The sequence below is a fragment of the Mus musculus genome, chromosome 14, assembly GCF_000001635.26.
Source record: "Mus musculus strain C57BL/6J chromosome 14, GRCm38.p6 C57BL/6J".
Lineage (NCBI taxonomy): Eukaryota > Metazoa > Chordata > Mammalia > Rodentia > Muridae > Mus > Mus musculus.
The window spans coordinates 36,268,733-36,282,116 of NC_000080.6; positions in this window are offsets into that span (position 1 = coordinate 36,268,733).

The window sequence follows — 13,384 nt, forward strand, 5'->3', positions numbered from 1 at the left end:
ATAATGACTCATAATTAAATTGTATTTAACTTGGAAAAATACTGAAAACTCTAGTAATCATCAGTATATTTATCTATTTCTAGAATATACTTACCTTTGCATTCCTTACATTCTTATCCCTTTACTTTCTTGGGACACACACATACACACACACACACACACACACACACACACACACACACACACTCACAAATAGTGAGAGCGAAAGTGTGAGGAAGAGAATTGTGTTATAGTACTTAAAAGTTTCAGTATGTTCAAGTTTTCAGTACTTTTACATTAGATAGTATATATTATAATTATATATTATTATCTGCCTCTGTCTGTGTTCCTTAGTTATATTCAGGTTTTTATGTCTAGGGTTGAAGCCTCACTAGCTTTCCCCTGTCCATGTTAGTTTGTCTACTGGCAGTCATTTTGGTGACAACTCATGAGTGTAACTTGTGACATTCCTAGGAGACACAGTATCATGAAAAAGTCCCATTTTTTTCATTCTTACAGTCTTTCAACTCTATTTCCACAATGATCACTGAGCCATAGGAGCAGGAGTTGTGTTGTAGGTATATCAGTTGGAACTGGGATTCAGAACTCTGTGTTTTGATTGGTTGTAGTTTTCTGTAATGTTCTTTCTTTGTTGCAAAGTGATGGTTAATTGATGAGGGAGGAAGACTAGACTTGTCTGTAGGTATAAAAATAAATATTTAGAATGAATTAGTAAAATAGTAGTTGTTGCTGTTCCATGCCAATAAATGTTGCTTAATAAAGTAACAAGATCCATAACCTCCCTAGCCCTGAGTTTCTAGTACCAGGCATGATTTCCCTTTTTTTTTTTCTCTTCTTCATTTTTTTCCTTTTACTGAAAATAGAATATTTTCTTATACAGATATCCTAAGTTAGGTATATTACAGTGATGAGAAGAGAGAATATAAATAGCAAGAAGTGGATTCTTTTCTATCATTATCCAATTTAGAGCCATGTGTAACAAGATTGAAAGAGGAATCAGGAGAAGTTGGGCATGCAGGAAGAAAAAAGTCAGAATGCTATAAACAGAGCTTAATGGGTAGTTCTGTCAAGATCTCAAGGCACCCAAATTCCACAGCAATGTGGATGGTACCTGGGTCATTTGTCTTGTTGTCATGACCAAATACCAAACATGTGAAAAAGTAAATTAGGTAAAGAAGGATTGAATCTGGCTTAGTTTGAGGAGATGAACTCCATTCTGGTGGAGAAGGTGTAACAGCAGGAACATGAGGCAACTGGTCATATTGTCCCCACAGGCATGATCAGAGAAGTGGAGATGAGCAATTGAACCTCAGGGCTTGCTGCCAGTCATCCACCTCCTCCAGAGATGGTCCTCCTCCTAAAGGTTTCATACACCCCGCCCCAAATCACCAGCTTAAGACAGAATATTAAGACGTAATCCTATGGGAGGCATATCACATTGCAGCTAGAACCAATGGGAATAATGACTTGAAACTATTCATGTTACAGAATGGACAGAGGATAGGTGGATCATTGGTCTATGACTTGAAACTGGATATATGGCTGTGTTTACAGGGGATGAGCTAGTTAAATGTGTAAAAGAATTCTTTATGACAGCCCAGCATTCAAACTGCAGCTGCTTTTAGTCAGATTTTCAGTGAGAATCATGAGCAAGAAACAAAGTGGTAAAAACTTAAAAATATGTAATTTTGTCAGAAAAGCTATGCAATTTTGGGCTAACGATATCAATGTTTCTAAAGAGGGAAACTACATGAAAGATGTTAACTAAGGGTCTCAGGAATAGATGTACTCTGTTAGTCTAGGTACACGGATATAGGTTTCTACTCATTTAAGTGTATTTTCATTAAGTAGAGGGCCCTGCATTCTGGGATGGCTAGAAAAGTGTGTCATTTTGTTCAGGGATGCAGGTACACATAGGCTGCTTCAGTTCCAGTGCAAGGATGCTGTCAGAGTTCTTGGAATTGTCCACACAATGCTGGCTTCAAAGTCACACAGAGTGCAAAAGTTTTATGGTGACTGAGACTTCCGTCAAGATTTCAAAGGATGATCTCAGAGGCCAGGCATTGTGTGGCACGGCAAAGACTCCTATAGGCAGCTTTTCAGAGAGAAAGTGAAGACTGTGGGGGTGAAGCTGATAAGTCAGTGGTGACCTCAGGATGTTAGCGATGATGGGAGAACTGGGCATCAATGAAATTCAGGACAAGAGAAAGACCATGGGGGACATTGGGCTATGGTCAAGAGGGCCATAGGGCAGATAAATCCAAGCTCCTTGGAGCTCACAGCATACCAGGGTGTGTCTCACATACTGAAAATAAAGCTACAGGGTTTAATTTTTACCTGCTGGGATTTCAATTTTGCTTGATTCTGATAGTATTAGTATTAGTATAATAACTAATATTATTAGTATTCTATTCCTCTTTTTGTAACATGAATATTTACTCTCTACTTCTGTATTTTAAGTGAATAAAACATCCTTTTTGCTTTACTGTTAAAAACAATGATAATGAAAGCCTTCATCCTCTATCTGATAGCCCCTACTGTATCGTGCCACATCCAGGGAGAAGCCTGAACATCAGCACATAGATTCAAGAGAAGTTCTCCCAAACCTTAGTCATGTTTATATAAAGACAAATGAATTTTGGTATGTGAGAACTCAGGGTTACTGATAATAAGAGGTTCAGAAACCTGGGGACTACCCTCCAAAGTTGAGTGTGTTCTGATGATGAACAAGATACACCTCATGTTATGTGCCTTTGGGACTTTTGTGCTTGTGTAACTCTTTCTGAGTGAGTAGCCAAAGAAGGTTCTGTGATGGACCATAGTAATTTTGAAGGTTACCAGGTCTCAGAGTCAGCAAGGTCAGTGCAGTAGTCAAGCCCGATGGACTTGCAGAGAGTCTAATTCACAGTCAAACTCAGACTTTAAAATAGAAATTGCTGGGCCGTCTAAGACAGCCAGAGAATAGCAGAGACACTTCTCTTCCTGTGAACTTTGATCTTGTGTGCAATTCACACAAACTTTCTCATCTTGCTTGAGACTTCCTCTCAGGAAACTAACCAAAAAAAAAAAAAAAAAAAAAAAAAGAATCTGCACTGGTACCAGAGGGTAAGGAAATATGCCTGTTAGTTCTCCTAAAGAGGAATTTTCTGAACAAGTCCTGCCAATGAATCTTCTCTTTTCTTACAAAGCTACACCATCGCAAATCAACCAGGTATGTGACCACCACCTGCTTGGAACCCCTCAATGTTCATGAAAGACAGGCAAGAAAATAAGTGGCATATGTGAAGGGATGGAGCTGGTGTCCCTATCTGTCAGCAGTCCGGAATGATTCTTGTCTCTGCTTCCTACAGACAACTACAGGAATGCATTCTCTTCTCACTATTGTATTTGCTTTGGAAAGAACAGACCTATTTTGCATAATTTATGGGTTCCTCTTAAATTATAAATACACTGTGACTGCATATTTTTCCATTACCTCTTTATATACTTTAATATCAGCTTAAAAATTATATATCCTGAAATAGAAAGGTGAAAGGCAAAGTAGATATGGCAAGATCAGAAGTCAGGGCTAGGAACCAACCATGTGTCTTGACCAGCTTTCAAGATACACAAGGGTTAAAATCTGCCCAAGTAGATTTTACCATGGCTCCACAGGCTCCACAGTCATCTGGTTTTCTTCCTTTCTAAATGACTTCCCATGAGTTCTGTGCCTTTTGGGAAGTATCTCTGGACTGCCCCTGTGGAAATACATTTTTATATTCTATACTGTTATCCAGCACAAATGCTGAGTCATACCCTTCCTGAATTATTCCTAGATATTCAGAAAGGATTTTTTATTATTATTTTGCATGGTTTTCTCTCTTTGTTTGACTGTTTGCTTAAGGCAAAATATTTTATAGTATTAGATCTTATCTGAGATCAAACATAAATTAGAAAACATTTTTAAGATTTATTTTTAAGTGTGTGTGTGTGTGTGTTTGTTTGTGTGTTTGTGTGTGTGTGTGTGTGTGTGTGTGTGCACATGCATGCAGAATCCTGATGCTATTTTCATCAAGTCCTTTAGAGCTGGAGTTACAGACAGTTGTGTGGGAGCTAGGAATCAAACTCCAGTCCTCTGCAAAAGCAGGAAGGGCTCTTAAAGGCTGAGTGATTTCTCCAATACCAAGACACAACATTTTTAATTTACCACACTTTCAATTGCTTCAAATATGCATAAGTCAAAAATTAACTAAAGTACAGATGGTTTTGTTGTTGTTGCTGTTTTTCAAAAAGAGTTCATGGTAAGATGTATTCTCTAACTCAGTTGTTCTCAACTTTCTTCTTGCTGAGACCATTTAATACAAATTCTCATGATATGGTGACAACAACCATAACATTATTTCATTGCTACTTCATAACTGTAATTTTGCTATTACTATGAATCAAATTGCAACTATCTGATATACAGGATATCTGGTATGTGACCCTAAAAAGTTTTGCTACCTATAGATTGAGAACCAGTGGACTCTAACAGAAACATATGTCTTCATTTCTCACTCCCATCAGCTAGGCCATTTTTCCAAACAGTACCATGCATTCTTTTACATTTTTTATTTATTACCATTATTTTTATTATTTATCAGTTGTTGGTGGTAGTATAACATTCATGTGCATGGATATCAGAGGGCAACCTATACAGTCAATTCTGTATTTCACATATTACACGGGTTCTGGGGATCATCAGATCATCAGACTGGTACAGCAAACACACTTAGTCACCGAACCATCTCAATGACCCCTGTTGTATATTTCTGTTCAATGCATCCATTCTGAACAAGCCTTTTGTACATTTTCTCACACAGCATGGTACGCATGTCACATTCCTCTTGAGAAGTGAGGCTATAACTCCAGTGTTCTTGGTTTTCTGTTCATTGACCAAAAGATCTCAATCTAATGACAAAAATTTTAGTCAAAGGATGGATAGGATTCTTAGTAGGAGACACAATTGACTTCTCATTCCACTTTAGAGAAGTCAGTTCTACATATGATCTGAAACAGATATCCTAAGTCAATACCAGACTTTTATCATTGATGAAGTATAACGGTGTAAGAATGGAATAGAGCATGGTTTGTGGTTCATAGGGGCATGAAGGCAAAGGAAGGCTGATAAATCAGTGCTAAAGGTTTTAAGTCAGCTAAGAGCTTTTGTGTGCATAACTTCTATCTCACTGTGAATCCATTCAACTAAAAAATTAACGGACTTATTAAGTACCCACCCTGGGCTTGGCATATGCTGTGAATATTAATTAAAAAAGCAGAGTCTGCAAAGCAGACATGGTTTATTTCTTAAAGACATTTCATAAAACATGAACCACACAAGTTACTTATCTATAATATACAAACAAACATTCTTGCAAAGGAAGTTAGTAACAACTCAATAAAAAGAATGAATAATTTATTAACATTTCCATAAAAAGATACTGAGAATAAACTGTAAAACAGTAGCTAATATACTTTACTTGTAAGAATCGAATACTTTTAATTATCATATATTGATTGCCAAATATTACAAAAGTAAAATTATCTCTGGATATAATGCTTGTTTGGGTGTAAATATAATGAAGATCTCCTACTTAGTGATGAATAAGCATTTAAAGTACTAAATAATTTCCAGGTTACAACTTTGAAATATCTATTAAAAATGATGTCATCTATGGATTAAGAAAACCAAATTTTAAGAATGTATCCTAGTAAGCCAAAGGACTGGTGGTGATCTCTACCAACATTATAGAATCATTTGCAATAACACATTAATAGCAACAAGTAATACCAATGGAAATGTCTGCTAGTAAGAAGTTGGCAACTCACATAATAGAACACAATGCAGCTGCTTCATCTGCTAAGATTAATTTGAAAGTAAATCATATTAGCGCTGCTCAATAGAAATGTTCCAGGTTGTCAACAGAATTCATGGTTGATCAGTCAGGTGCTCACATTTGTATTCCTAATACTTTGCTAGTATTTTGTTGTATCCCTCAAGAAGATGTTTGAAAACTCCTGGGAAAGCTTCTCACTGCAGCCTAATGAGCCCTTCTTATTACTCATTTCTAGGACGCAAGGACACTGACTGTCAAGTGGAAACAGCCTGTTTTATCTGTGCAAACAAATACCTTACTTCCCAAGCCTAAATGACCACCTCATCCCAGTCCAATGAATACCAAGAGACAAGTTTAGGTGTCTAGTAGGTGGCTATAATATGATGGATCAAGAATCCAGCACAACTCATTATTATTATTATTACTATTATTATTAGCCTTAAATACTGAGACTGAGAACAATACTAAAATATTTCTCAGGAACTGGAGATGAGACACAGCAGTTGATATTGCTACTCCTTTCCCCAAAAGACCTGTAATAAGTTCTCAGCACCCATCACAGGTAACTAACAAATGCCGATAACCCAAGTTCCAGGGTACTCAACACCTTCTTTTGACTTTCTGAATCAACTCTCTTTCTCCCTCTCCCTCTCCCTCTCCCTCTCCCTCTCCCTCTCCCTCTCCCTCTCCCTCTCCCTCTCCCTCTCCCTCTCCCTCTCCCTCTCCCTCTCCCTCTCCCCTCTCCCTCTCCCCTCTCCCTCTCCCCTCTCCCTCTCCCCTCTCCCTCTCCCCTCTCCCTCTCCCCTCTCCCTCTCCCTCTCCCCTCTCCCTCTCCCCTCTCCCTCTCCCCTCTCCCATCTCTCTTTCTCACCACACAATATATATATATGCGTATATATATATACATGATTAAAAGTACTTTGTAAGTTGTACTACTGCTGTATTTGTAGCTCAAACTATTTTTGGAATGGAGAGGCTGAAATTAGAATTAAGTAGATCGAGAAATAGAACAACTGAATTGCTTCTAGTCTTTTATTTCTTTGGGTCAGGAAAGTGGTTTTGATCTGCGAAGTCCAGAAGGTATGTAAATTCACATTGTTTCGATATTTAATTCTTTGTGAGCATCATATATGCAAAGGACAATACAGACATGTTTGTTCAACTAAATGGAACCCTGGGATTTCTGTCCATTCTTGCTGCTTTCCTGAGTCCAGCACACAGAACTTCAGAGAGGATGTGCTTTAAGGAACTAGCAGCAAGCACAATAAATTTAATTTCTGTTTCACTGACCATTCCACTTGCAAAGAAGGGTGTGTATGAATCAGCTTTGCAAGATAATACTGGAAGGACTTGGGGTATATAAAACATCTCTCTCTCTCTCTCTCTCTCTCTCTCTCTCTCTCTCTCTCTCTCTCTCTCTCTCTCACTGTGTGTGTGTGTGTGTGTGTACACCACAATTGAACTTTGATTTCTCTTTTGGTCATTTGTTCTGAAGTAGCTTAAATTCTTTTTAGAAGTGGATGTCGGTAACCATGGAGATAGCTGTTGTTTTCAGTCCATGGGGACATAGGATTATGTGTTTAAGGAGACACAGAATAAGCTTTGATTGCTATTTGGATGTCACATTTGCTTTCAACTCCTCACTACTTACCAAGGTTTTCTCAGTGGGCTAAGGTATACGAATAACCAATGACAGACTCTATCCCTCATTTTCTTGAGCCAGCTGAGAGATGACTTTACCTCTGGCATGCACTAGAAGTTCACAATGTGGAAGTTACCACCCTCTTCTACTACAGCTCTGATCGAGTGTCAGAAATCAGCAGCCATTCTGAATTGCAGCCTTCATTTCACAGAGGCCCGAAGTCCCAAAATTGGGGAATCCACCAAGGGCTCAAGAGCTTCTGATGCCTTCCCCTGACTGTTCTCAGTGGATCAGACGCTGAGCCTACTTAGCCAATAAATTATTTGGGGGAAGGTTTATCTCCATTGGAGTTGACACTACTTGACCTGAAGTTAACCTTATGTCTTTTTCTCTTTTGAACTATGTGTCTTTTGATAGCTATAATAAATCTCTGATTTAAGTGACAAGCTATTGTGATCATTATTTTTGTCTTTGGCAAATGCTCAAAGGAGAAACCAAGTCTCCTGGCTCAGAAAAAAAGAAAAGTGGGTTAAAACGAAAAAAGGAAAAAAAAAAGAATCTAATTTCTTGGAAATGGTCACTGCTTAGCAGGCTGGGCCACGCTTTGAGCTAGAGATGTATTAGTTCCTTCTTAGATGAAGGAACCCAGCAGGATCTTCAGGACAATATGGACCCTAAAAATATTGTTGAAAGCACAGCAATAAGAACAGCTGTCTCACCACCTGCAGCGTCCACAAGCTCCCTGTAGTGGATAGATAACTTGGCATTGTTTATCCATTTCTTTTTCCTTTAAGATTTCTGTGTTTGTCAGGCTAGCTTTCTGGCCTTTGCTTTATTGATCTTAGTAATAGTAGAGAAGAAAATTGAAAGACCACCAGAAAGGCTAAGTCAATCTGCATCAGAAAGGGCAGAAAGTCTTCCATGAGAGGAAAATAAATAAATAATATAGATAGAATGACGGTGGTGGGGAGATGGAGTGAGAGGAAAGTCAGCCTAGGTCATGTTTGTTCAGAGTTTATGGGACTCTGTAGATATGAGAGAGGCAAGGCTGAGAGACAGCTCCAGCACTTTATAAATGAAAGGGTCAGAGAGAGACGCAGGGCTGAGATTTAGAATTCTGGCTCTGGTTTAGTGTATAATCCCTGTTTAGACCTTCTTAAAGAGCCATGATAAAGAATTCAGTCACTTGTCAATGCTCTTTGGATGACATACCATTTCCCCTTCTGAATGCAACTCTCTGTATTTGGGCCAGTTTTACACGGATTACAAGTGATTAAACAAGTGTTGCTTAGTAGATTAGCAAGTGCCTGAGTCCTACTAGTCCAAAAAGGAAACCAGACTCCACAGGCTGAAGGTCTGAGCCAGCTAATAACCTACTGTTCAGGGCCAACAGCAGCTTTGGTGTGTTTTGTCTGCAGGTTGAGCATCCCCAGTGACCACAGCTAAGAGGATTCATAAAGCCTTGTGCCATCCATTCCTCTACAAATCTCCCCTCTGCAGCTTTTCTCTGCCACCTTTGACTAAGTTCAGTGACCGTGCCAATCACTGGCTGGTCACACTGAGCAGGCATTCATTTCCTCGGACTCCTTTACTCTTGGCATCCTTCCTTCAGTGTGAGTGATGCCCCACCCTTTGTCTCCCTTTCTCACTGCTGGGTATCCCTTCCCTCCTTCCTTCACTATTTTTTCTTTCAAGACTCTGACCCTAGACCATTTTTCTGCTCATGCCACTACCCGAGTCAGACTGTAAAGGGACAGCTTTCAAAGGTAAATTTCTTATCTAAATATCTTCTTGGACTCCAAAACCATACTTAAAGCCCTCTGTAGTACATCTGCACTTAGAAGTCTGTCAGGAAGTTCAAACCAGTCCATAGAAAAAGTGCTGGCTACTACATTCCTGCCCCTTTTCTTTGTAGTACATCACCTCTACTATCCATCTGTTCTCATTGCTGAATAGAAAATAACTATGATAGCTTAAAACTGGATTTTTCTCATACATATTGGACCAGCAAACTTGTTGTTATTGCTGTTGTTGTTGTTGTTGTTGTTGTTGTTGTTGTTGTAGTTTGACAGGTACATATAGAATTGTCTGTCCACCTCTCAAAACTTCTTCGGCTTCCCCAGCATCATGAGCCAAACCACTAAGATATTCCTGAATTACCACAAAAGATACCACATGTTCATCTTGCTTCTACCCTACAACAGCCAGATGAACTTTCCCAACTGTCATGATAGTCATAAGGTACTTCCACTCAAAACCATGAAGCAGCTTTTAACCATCAACTAAATGCCATGTGAACAAAAAAAAGTCTCACAACTTTTCTCCTCTCTTTATTTTGCTATACCATTAATAACAAACATACTACATATTTTCATGTTTGTTTTCTGACACCACCTACAATATATGTTCCTAGAGAGAATAACTTCACCACCACCACCACCACCACCACCACCACCACCACCAATACCTGGAAGTAGCTATTGTCTGTTTAATTGTTTAATTAGTGTCAACTTAATTATTTTCATCATTTTATTCTTTTTTTCCAAGGCACAAGTATTTCTTTCCCAGGTAATTACTATTCCTTACTCAAGAATATTGATTGTGTTTCTCTTTCCCAGTGATTTATGGTTGGTCTATTGAGTTACTTGGCTAGAGTATACATGAATATTCATTCTTGAGGGGTACAATTCAAGACACACAAGATAGATGCCTGAAACCATAGGTAGTATCCTGTGTATACTAGGATTTTCTTAAATGTACTTACAAATAAGGTTCCCAGAGAAATCAACACTAATATCTATGAACAAATAGGATAACCATACAATATATGGTGGTAAAAGTGACAGAATGCAATCTCATTCTTAAAATGTTTCATTCAGCTACAGTCACTTCCCTTATGTGGAAAATGATACAATGGCTCTGTATTGTTATGAAGTACAGTGAATGGACACAGGTATTTTGATATATGGCACCCTAATGGTTGCTGTGAATAACGGAAGGATAGCATATACAACAAGGATACACAAAAAGCAAAAGCACAGGTCATGTTCCAGGTTTCATAGAGTAGAATAGCACAGTATTTAATGGCTCATGGGTGTTTCTAACATGTGGTATTCTTGACTAGATATGTAGTTCTGAAAGAACTATGCTTGACCTACTCATAGGTCTTTCAGGAATGATTCCTTGGTTTGAAGAAGAAAGAAGGAGGAGTCACTATATTTTAACTGTCTTATCTAAGTGTAGTTATGGTAAAGACTTGTTTCTCTTTCACCATGTGAATAAGGTGTGATGTGTTAATCCACACTAAATGAATTTCTTATAACACCCACACCTGTTGCTCATTCTGAGAAAGAGTTAAGGAAAGAGCACAGCCTCAGTGTAGGCTTAGGGGCTCTATCAGGGTATAACAGGAATGTGCTGAAGAGGAGAAGCATGTTTGCTAGAGTTCACAAGAAGAGATAAAGGTATCAATGTCATCAATGTCTACTATTTCATATCTAAAGGTCTTACCCAGCAAACACAATCTAAGCATAGTGTCTATAGGTAGTACTGTAAACATGAGCATTTGAGTGTTCTCTCTCTATCTCTCTTTCAATGTATGTATATATGTGTGTATGTGGTATGTGTGCATGTCTGTGTGCGTGCGTGTGCGTGCATGTGCGTGCATGTGTGTGTGTGTGTGTGTGTGTGTGTGTGTGTGTGTGTACACATACTAACACATTTTAGTCTGTCTTTTGTGCTTCCCTACTAAAGAGACTAGGATTTAGTCTTGAGATTTTCCCCAGCCTAGTTGTATCTTTGGAGACACTGGGTGTCTGTCATGCACATGCTTAGTGTCTCTTAAACTCCAAAGAGTTATCAGCCACGAGGACTCATTGTCTTTCCTGGCCATCCCCTCTGCTCTGGCCGTGCTCAGAAGGATACTGAGACAATGCTTTGTATCTCACTCTCTGTACAACAGAGCTGCTTCTCTTTCTCCAACAAAGGAATTTTCCATCAAGTGAAACAAGTACATTTTGTGAATTAATGAGACAAGGAGGAAGGACTTTGCTTCCTGTGGAGGCTCTGAGGAGGATGGAGCTGCCTATGAAATATTTAGAGGCATTTTCCAAAATAGTGGACTGAGATGAATAGGTAAAACCACGAGCTGTTTTCCACAGCTTGTAGAGACTGGAATAGCAGAAGAGGCTCTGGGGCGATGCATAACCTTTGCTTCCTTTGCTGCTGTCCCTGCACAGACCTTCTACTGCCTGCTCTCTGTCTATGAAATCTCATGTCTTTAATGTTATATTCTCTGTCAGGGGCAATTAGAGCCTGGCCACGGGACAACAGGATTTGATCAGATTATGCAGAGAGCACAGAGAACGTGCTGGACTGTTCTTGTCATTTATGACTGTTAGTAAATTCTGAAACAAAAGTCCTGTTGATGCTCAGATCTTAAAGGATATGCTGATCTCTTATGCCCCAGGGGTGAAACTCCAGTCGCACAGCGTTATTGTCAAGGATGAGAGTGTGCCACATTGTTCTAGCATCTAAGGAGCTGACAATCAGGTCATATATTCACCATTTTATTTGCTGTGCATAAACCCACTGTGTTTCTGTTCTTACCAGCAGACACAGTGTCCCACAGAGAAAAAGAGACTCACCAGACAGAAGCATCGTCTTTGTAAAGCTCCAGTTATGAGCATTATTCCCAGGATAGGGGTGGTTCTGCAGAGTGTTAGGCTTCATCCACACAGTAGTCTCAGCAGAACTACATATGCATATGTGGTAACAATAGCCCTAAGCTGTATCATTTTGACCATTTGCTGCAGTGGTAATGCAAGTATAGGACTTGATTGGAGCTCTGCCCCTGCATTATTATAATGCAATTCCATGAAACCATTTGAGTCCATGACCTTTGAAATAGTTGTCCTGTGACATATTGATAATAAAAACTGTCAATAAATATACTTTGGTTAATATTTCATCCTTCTTCCTTCAGTCCCCATAATCCCCCTTTCTTCTATGACATCAGTGCCCTAACAGAGAGGCAATATAGAGCAATTTGTCTATGACCATAGTGAAAACCATATTAAAAAGTCTCTCCCTCTCTCCATTCTCCTCTCTCTGTCTCTCTCTGACTCTCTCTGTCTCTGTCTCTGTCTCTGTCTCTGTCTCTCTCTCCTGACTTCAGAGGGCTTCTGTGGACCTAACTCTTAACCTCTTCTTCTGTGAGCAGATGCTCTACTGTCTCCAATTCAGCCAGATATACACAGCAGTGGAATCCTTTCTACCTAGAATAAAACCACAAGAAAACAAACAAACAGAGCCATAGCTGGAAAGGGCCTATCTGTCACACATATTTGAAAAAACCCACCCAGATAATGTTTTTTTCTCCTTGTGATATTACAGGAAATATTTTATCTGTCATAATTCATTTGCCTTGCTAGATAGTTTGATGTGAGGCATTGAGACACATAAGGTAAGCAAAACCAGGACTTCTTGTGACTCCTCCTTACTCAGTATTGGAGATAAAGGGAGCCTACTTCTGTCCTATTGTCAAAAGCCTTTGACCCTCACTGCTTTGAAAAGCTCTACTTCAACTAACCTCTAACATTCACAGCTACTTTTTGCCAGGTCCAAAGAGAATGAATACTCCATGTCCTGTCCAGAACACTTGTAACTCATTTCCACCAAAGAAGTTCACCTCCTGATAGTAATAATACATAAATTCATTGGAAATCAATTACTCAATATACATGCAATTTTACCAGTTATCAGAGATGGAAGTGAATTTACATATTAATGAGATAGAGATGCTTGTTTACTTTTACACAAAGAATTCAATCATGGATACATAACCAATACTCCAGGGTGTATACAACATTAGTCATGGTTATGCAAA